This window comes from Sturnus vulgaris, chromosome 3 (genome assembly GCF_052056855.1).
Source record: "Sturnus vulgaris isolate bStuVul1 chromosome 3, bStuVul1.hap1, whole genome shotgun sequence".
NCBI classification, from domain to species: Eukaryota; Metazoa; Chordata; class Aves; order Passeriformes; family Sturnidae; genus Sturnus; species Sturnus vulgaris.
The window spans coordinates 94615241-94624428 of NC_142245.1; the positions used below are offsets into that span (position 1 = coordinate 94615241).

Sequence of the window (9188 nt, forward strand, 5' to 3'; positions counted from 1 at the left end):
TCCAGCACTCAGGATCTTCACTCACCCCATCTCAACATCTCCAGGTAAACTCTTCTCACACTCCACATATCCTCACACAGATAATGTGGATAATGTGGAAATTATCTCAGGAAGAGGAAGAGGAATACATAACAGATCATACAGCAGAGCCTGCATGATGAGTCCAACGTGAGAGCTGACATGAAAACTTCAAACAGCATCAAGTTCAGGCATATCCTTCTATTCAAGGTCATTGAACTTTTTATGGCATATCCAACAGTTCATGTCACTGAAAGCACGTAGCTGTGACGTGTATGTCCCATGCCACACGATGCCTGACCTATATGATAATTACTGGACTTTAGATTAATGAACTTTTACTGTATTCCTGAAAGCAGGTAACTCTCATTATAAAAATATATATTTTTTTATTTCAGAACTAAGTAACTTACATCCACAACCTCTCCAAGGAATGAAGATCTGACAAGATTTCACTGTAAATGGATAAGAACTATTGCAAATGCATATCAGGCACAATTTTCTTAAGAAGTTATATCATCTGGACCCCTAAATTCCACACTACTTCTGGATATCTTTGATTCTGTAGTTGCAATAAGCAAAAAGAATGAGTTTACCATAGGTAGATATAACAAGAAGTGTGCTAAGACTGATGGTCTGAGGCAGGACCCAAATTTACACTGTTTTGATAGATTTTCCTATTTTTAGTAAGAACAAAGAAAGGATCCACTTTTTAGCAGCAGTGTTAGTCAACCATGCTGATTCTTCTCCAACTGCTCAGTACTTGCTTCCCCAAGTCTTCAAGAGCAATTCCACAGTGCATAAAAACCAAAGCAGTATTTCATTACATCTTCATACTGAAGAGACCTACTTGATAATTCTATCCCAATCTCCAGCTACTGTTTCTGTCCATGGTCCACATAATGGTGCTTCAGGTCAAGCTACATTTGGAGGTCACTAGTTCTCTCTACTCCTGTTATTGCTCCTCCTGTACAGCCGTGAGTGTTCCTAATAGGGAGGCTTTGCTGAAATCTTTGTCCATGCAATTTAACTGATTATTAAATCTTCTCACTCTTTGCCATTCAGTTGTCACAAAATCAGTCATCCCTTAGTGTCATTGATTCATTTGACAAAGCGTCAAAGATTCATTTCATTTCAAAGGGTTTTTTACCCAAATAAAAATTGTAGGATTCCCCACACAAACACTGTTCACATTAAAACAAAACTGAGAAAAGTTATTCTTAATTTGTTCTTTTTTTTTTTTTTTTTTTTTTTTTCATAATTCATCCAGACTAGGCCTTGTTTCACATACTGGCCAGGTGAGTATTCCTCTGCAACTGTATTTTAATCACAAGGTAATGTTTACATTTGTGATTGAAAAACTTACAGATATAAGTATATATATTTTGATTTCTACATTACTGATATCTGAATCAAACAATTTTTTATTATTCTTAACTTTCTTCTGAGATAGCTATGTGTTCCAGACACACAAATAGCTTGAGATGGCAGTAAAAGTTTTGCACGACCTGTTTCTTTTACTCTCATTTTCTACTGCAGTTAGGCAGCATTAGGTACAACCAGCATCTGGTATCTACTGTAACGTATCCTCAATAAATGGTAGGCAGATTCAGAGAGCTGCAAGACCAAGGCAGGCTTTCATCCAGCTTAATAAATATCTTGGGGCTTACGTCACATCAGAACGGCACAGAATGTAAAGCTTTGAATGCTTAGGACAGCTGTCCTCCTTCCCTGCCTCCGTGGCCTTTCTGATTACACTTGTACCCAATCCCATCCACTGGCAGTGTTTCCCAAGTGACACAAATACTACAGCAACACAGGAGACGAAAAAATCTTGAGCTGAGTGTAGTCGTCAAGATGTCTGGGTATTAATGACAGGACAGCAACAGCAACATCACAACATCACAGAAACCATTGAGGGCGCATAGAAGCCCAAGGAGTTCAGTGAGTGATGGATGGCTGTTCTTTACCTGACAAGGGGACCCAAATCAGCTGTCTGGAATTTCCAATGCATGGGAACTCCTGACTGTAAACACACAGTTTGGGGCCAGAGTATCATAGTCATCATTGTCTTATACTTCAGAGTCTATTCAGTTGTGTTGGCTACTTTTGTGCAGTGAGGCCACGCAATTGATAAAACATATTGAAATACCAGCTGGCTGAAATACTTGTACTATAAAAAGAAATAGGTCTTAATTTGGATATATCCAGGAATTAATCCTTACTTATTGCTCATGCTTTACTCCAGCTCTTGATTATGCTTAGTGTATATAAAAAATGTGGTTTTTTTCTAGAATTTAAAATTGCTTAGCATTAACTTCCACATAGTAGTTTTTTCTGGTTTCTCAGATTTTAAAAAGCACTACATTTTCTTTCTCTGAAGGTGCTCGTATACTAACCCTCAAACTTCACCTTCCCACTGCTATTGTACTGAATTGTTAGACAGAATATTGGTTTCTGACTATATTCTGGCAGTGCAGCCTACTAACACAAAGAAGCCAGGACTTCTGTGAACAAGGTAGAAAAAAACCAAAGAAATAAAACAAGTCTGGGTTTTAGATGTTTATATAATTGTAATCTTCCAGATGTGCAAAAAAAGAGAATGATTCTTTGAAGATATTGCAAGCAAAAAAAGAAGTAACAAGGAAATTAGAACTCTATGTTGACATAGAAGTGGATAGTCACCCAGACATGAGACAGACATAGATCATGGTAAACCTTAAGCAATAGAAAAAATAGTTAGCAATACCTTTCCAGCAGTGTGCCTTTGTGCCTTTCTCCAACGTTTTATTATATTTAGTGTAAAATTATTCTGCTGCTTTTTCTAGAGTTGAAATTTGCCTATCATTACCTTCCATTAAGTAGTAGTTGACATTCAGTAATTCATATCAGAGAAGCAGTATGAACTTGCCAGCAGTGTGTCTTTCTGGCCAAGAAGGCCAATAATATCTTGGGGTGTATTAGGAAGAGCATTGCCAGCAGGTCACAGGACGTGATCCTGCCCCTGTGCTCAGCCCTAGTGAGGCCATGTCTGAAGTCTGTGACCAGTTCTGGGTTCCTCCGGACAAGAGGACCATGCAGCCCCTGGAGCAGGTCCAGCAGAGGGCTATGAAAATGATTAAGTGTCTGGAACATCTTGTACAAGGAGAGGCTGAGGGAGCTGGACCTGTTCAGCCTCCAGAAGAAATGACAGAGATGGCTACAGGAATCTGAAGGGGGTGTCAGAGGACGTTTCCAGGCTCTGCTCAGGGATACCTTGCAAAGGACAGAGGCAATGGGCAGAAACTGATGCACGGAAACTTCCACCTGAACATGAGGAAGAACTTCTTTACTGTGTGGGTGACTGAGCACTGGAACAGATTGCCCAGAGAGGTTGTGGAGTCTTTGTCACTGGAGATATTCAAAAACCGTTGGGGCCAATCCTGTTCCATGTGCTCTAGGATGGCTTTACTTGAGCAGGGAGGATCTACTGTGGTCCCTTCCACATGACCCATTCTCTGATTCTGTGATTCTGTCGCAAAAAAAAATAATATTCCAGAAAGAAGTGCATAGGAAGAGGAACCTTACCAAAAGTACACCTTAGAATTATGATATTTTCAGACGTTTCCTGGGAAGTGATAATTAAGCAACCTGCATTGCATTCCTAAACTGCAATATAGATGAATTGAGCTTCAGCTTTGTGTCTACATAAAAAAAAAATATCCTTTGTAGATGTTTTTTTTTTCTGCTTAATCCTAGGTAGTATTACTATAAAGATGTAAAGAGTATAAAGGTTATTGTTAAAATTGCTGGGGAAGAGACTGCCTGACAGCTTGGAAGACTGTGTCTTTGCAGGAATCATGGAAAAAGCCAATAAATAGAGGCCTGTGTAAGGGAAAGTAAGAGTCCTGCTCTATTCTGTTGTGTTCTGCTCTGTTCTGTTCTGCTCTGTTCTTGGTGAGTTTAGATGGGCAACAAAATATGATGGCTGGTTTTCTGTGCACTTTTGATCAATCATACACTTTAAACTCATGTATGATACATGTGGAACAGAAATACTGCCTCCACTTTCAGCTGGAAAAAGAATATGGCACTGGAAAGAGAACAGATGACTACACATGTAATCTCTCTAGCAGCAGAAAGGAACATATGTGCAGTGTTACTCTTTCTAATGGAAATATGACAGGAATTTCCTCATATATCACATACCCTGGGAAACAATTGTGCCTCATGACAATCACATAGAAATAGTCCACTAAAGCTCAATTCTCAGGTAATATAAAGCAGCTGTCTCAACAGTTTGACTTCTAATTTGCTGTGGGCCTTATTCATTGTTATTGTTTGCTATTCCACCTCCCACCTCCCCACACCTCCCTTAATATTTCTCAAGAAGAAAGAAAAGGGAGATGTCCAGATGTCCCTTCATTCGTGCCAGCCTGGAGGATGAGACAATGACCAGGATGACAATGCCACTGAGTGTCTCTCACCACTCAGACACATTGTTATGTGGTTAGCAGGGTAACACATAACTTACCAACATAACTAATAATGACATCCATTGGTCTTCTGATGGGTGTCTCTACAGTCAATCAAAACTCCTTCTGATGGAACTCACAGGCACTTGGAACATGGTGAGTTAATTCTGGTCCTGAAAGCAACCCTCTACATCCAGCCCTTCTGAATTCACAGCTGCAGAGGTGCTATATTCCTCCCATAGAAGACTTGACCTTAAATTGGGTAAGGGGATGTAAACTGCTCTGGGGAGCAGCACAACACATACATTTGCTTTGTTCTTTAAATCTTTCCTAGGGACCTACTATTTGCTGTAGACAGCACAAGGACACCAAATGTACCTCTAGGCCTGGTATAATAAAGTCATTCTTATGTTAAGACAAAACTTAACGAAATATGCGCCAGGGAGGATAAGGAGGAAAAGATCAAATAATTGATCTGCATTCCAGAAGCCAATGAACATTTGCTTGGTGAATGTAATCTGTTGAAAGAAAAGAACAGAGAAAAGCAACCAAGTAAGGAGGAAAGATAAATCATTGTGTATGAAAGAGATCTGAAGAGGAACCAAGTATGATGATACCTTTCTGGACAGATACATTACAGCTAAATATCAACACCAAAGATCAACAACTTCTTCCAGGAAATAATTTAAATAGCAGCTATCCAAAGACAGCTGTCCGTAAAATTGTTTAAAATTAATATCTAGAATTACCCCAGATTTCCTGAAAACAGTCAAGGAAGTTTCATGACTTGATAATCCTGGCCACCATTTACAAGACTACCAACTAGTATTTCATTTACCATACTTGGAATAATTGTTATGTGCATTAATAAAATTTGTATACCTAACCATTTACACTGACATACCATGATGATGATTAAGGGACTAGAGCAGCTGATATACAGGGAGAGGATGAGAAATCTTGGCTGCTCATCCTGGAGAAAAGAAATTTCAGGGGATTTTATGAATATGTATAAATACCTAAAGGGAGAGTGTAAAGAAGACGGAACCCAGCTTGTTTTAGTGATGCCCAGGAACATGATAAACTGCAGATTGGCCCTAGGGGACTGAGATGTGGCCATGGGCAGGGCAGGAGGAGGCTCTTATTAACTCCAAAGTTACATTTGGGAAGGAAAGCTGGGGAAGTCTCCACACCTCTGACTTCTCTTACATTGTGCTGGCCATCAATGAAACTGCTTTGATCAGAAAATGTCTACTGCCTTCCTTATACCACAGAATGTATCATTTGGTGACTAAGGAATCCAAAATAACAGAGCAAGGTTTCCATGTAGAGTATTTGCATTTAGACAACTGGTCCATTTAGATGCTGCATTTTATTTTAAAGCTTCATTTAATTTCTGCAATATATTAGGACTCACAAACTCCAGTTTCAAATAGGCAAGTTTCAGTTAATTTTAGTATTGCAAATTATTTAATCTTCATGCTGCAGTGTAATGATAAACATCAAACTTCATATTAATTACCATATTTATAGTTTATGATATATTAGCTTGCATTCAACAGATAAGTACATCTGTGGATATGGAATTGCTATCAAAGGCTTCTCAGGTCCAAGGAGGAGTTTCAGGCCACCACGGTGGTGTACTTACATTGTTTATGAATTCTTAGGACACGTTTCTGTCTTCCCTCTCACAGTGGGAAAGCTCAGGACAGCAGATCAGCCATGGGTGTGTGGCCCCAGCTGTGCCGTGTGGATTGAGGGGCAGCCACGAGCCGGGACAGTGGCTGGATGCGAGGCTGCTCCCACCAGCCTTGTCACTCTTACTGCCTGCGGCTCATCAAGCCCGAGACCGAGGTCAGAATGAAGGGAGCATGGGACCATTTTCCAAAGGTCTCCTCAGAGACAGCCACAGCCCTTGGCCATGCAGCTCGAGGTTTAGCACTCTGCCCTGCATCTGCCCATCCCCTCATCCCTGTGCTGTTTAGGGAGGCCTGGGGCTCTGCTCCTCTGCTGCAACTCCTCCTCTTTGGTATTGACTTCCAGTTCCACAAGGAATAAGAAAAGACTGAATTTTCCATCTCTGAATGGCTATTTTTGACACTGTGCCCAATCTCCCTAAAATTTGAATATTAAATATCAAATGGAAATAACTTACCTAAGAGACCATATAGAATAAACCTGGGATATGACACTCAGTACAGGTGAGAGAAGGACTTCCATTTATCATTAGTATCAGTACTGTTTAAGTTCAAGGACTTTTTCTGAAACTCAGAAATCAGAGTGAAAAAGACTTTTGCTATCTAGTCTAGAGTGGAATATATATATTTGTGATACAAAGTTTCTCTCACAAATGAGATCTATTTCCTAAAAATCATATAAGCATTCACCTCTGTCAGACCTTCATGCCTTTCCTGGGGAGCTGAGCTAGGTCAATTTTTTGGTCAGAGTAATGGGACTTACAGAATCATTCCAGCTGCTGTAACTCCAGCACTGTGCTTCAGATCATTTATTCTGAAAGTAATTTTTTCCAGGATCATTTATTTTGGAAACTATTTTAGTCCCTATAGACTGAGAAACACTGTGAAGGAAAAAAAAAAAAATTTGGAGCTTCTCCAAGATTTGCACAGCTAAAGATCTTTCCCACTATCCACATGACTCCTGAGACAGTATAAAACTAACCTAGGACAACAAAATAGGGAAATATAAGTGTGTTGTTAAAAGGATGTCGGTTATAGAAGCTAAAGAACAAAAGAAAGAGGCTGAAAACTGATAGAAAATAATACGAAAAATAATGTGTCAGTAATAATAAAGAGAGAAATTATTTGTCAATCACTCTTTCATACTAAAACACACTCACCTATTGCCTTTCAAAACTCTTCCTCCTTTATCAATAGAAAGCCAAAGATTTTCAAGGTATGGAAAGCTACTTCACTTGGCTTTTCCACACACACACTAAATTTAAAAAGGAAAAGAACAGGCCAAGAAAAAGTAAATAAGACAAAGAGAAGTTCGAGGTCACCAGTTAAAGCATGAAAAGGCTTCTTCCTCAACCATGGTATTTTTATTTTAGCCAGAATCTCATTTATCTTTCAATATCTCTACCTTGGGAATCTCATGCATAGTTTTTAAATAACCCCACTGAGCAGCTTAATAAAAATAGTCAGCCCATCCTTTATAAAATAACTTTTTTTCAAAATAACTCTATTACACAAATGCAGGAGTAACCAATCTCCATCCCTGATAATACTCTCTGAAGATACAGATAGCACACAAACACTTCAGAAAGCACTTTTATTGGGGTTCATCTTAAATTGAAAAACTATCTATATTACAAACACTGTCTTCAAAACAGCTAGTTCTGTAAAATACATTTGCCAGAAAAAACAGCATTGTCCTCACCAGATAGGTTAGCTATTTCCTTCTTTCTTTTTATTTTTCTTTTGAAAAGGCAAAATATTAGACCGCTATGGCCACAAGTTTTGTCTAGATATTTGTCTTACTCCCTTGGGCTACTCTGAATGACTTAAGTGCAATTGAAATCCAAATTTGGCTCACTAAATTCATTTGACAGATGAACTAGGAAAATGTCATTTGCAAAAATAACTTGGATAGAGCCTTTTTTCATTTATCAATACTTTTTTTTTTACGAAAAATACATATAACGAACAGGTCCTGTCTGAACATGGTTACCTTTTTAACATCTGGCATATAAGCCCTTCACTTCTGTCAAGAAAAAATACACATTTTAAATGTTTGGCTCTGACAGACTTTTCAGTGTGGCTGGCATGTTTTCTATTTTCAGGTTTACCTAAGAAGCCTCTTATCTTTTGGACAACTTTACAGAGTAATACTCATATCCTCGTGAGAGGATACCAATGACTGCAGCACACTCAGTGAAATAATGCAGCCATCCCATTAATAAAAGAAATGTATGGGTACAGATAATAAATTTATTATTTCTCTTCTCTCCTCTCCTCTTTTCTTTTTTTCTTTTTTTTTTTCCACACAATTAGGGTATGCCTTCACTATGTTATTAAAATCCCTTGGCACAAAATGTAAAGCAACATTGTCTTTGACAAGAGAAAGCAAAAAAATGACAGCAGGACAAGAATGAATAAACAATTATTTAATTTGTGATTATTAAGCTCTGTAGGGAATTTTTGTATCATCTCCTTTTCCTGCTTTACATTTCTCAGCAACACAAATAAAGTTGCCCTTGTTGCTGCTCAATAGAAGCCAGTACCCACTAGATGGGGCCCCAAGGCAAGAAGTTCTCAGCTCACAATGCCAGGTTCACTATGAAACGCTGCATTTCCAGAGGAGAATTATTACAATAAGGGCAAAAAGTGATCAGAAATAGCAGAACCTCAAGTACGTTTAAGGGTTTCAGCTGAATTTGTACTTTACTTCAGAAGGGTACTTAAAGTCTACTAGCACCTAGACCAGAAGGAAAGCACAGACCCTCTACCACACAAATTCTTGACTCCCTAATCCTTAAATCAAATCTTCTTAGAAGGAAAAAAAAAAAAGTCTCTGTATTTCAACAATAAAATTCAGAATATTTTTCACATAACTGGTTCTGACTACATAGAATTATGGCTACACCTACTTGCAGGGGAGGGCAACCACAAAATCACGTGTATCAAGTAGCACCATGTGTTTTCTCACTGCTGGTCCAGACAACAACAATGACACCATCCCTTAGGAAAATATGTT

At 38.7% G+C, this 9188-nt stretch overlaps 1 protein-coding gene across 1 annotated transcript in view; it reads right to left on the reverse strand.

Moving 5' to 3' along the window:
* The window catches only part of MYOM2 (myomesin 2), an 86346-nt gene extending 80757 nt beyond the window's left edge, over window positions 1–5589 (reverse strand). Inside the window, exon 1 of the mRNA XM_088162299.1 lies at window positions 4901–5589. The gene's annotated coding sequence lies outside the window, so the exon portion shown is untranslated. The remainder of the gene's footprint in view (window positions 1–4900) is intronic.
* Window positions 5590–9188: the final 3599 nt, after the last annotated feature.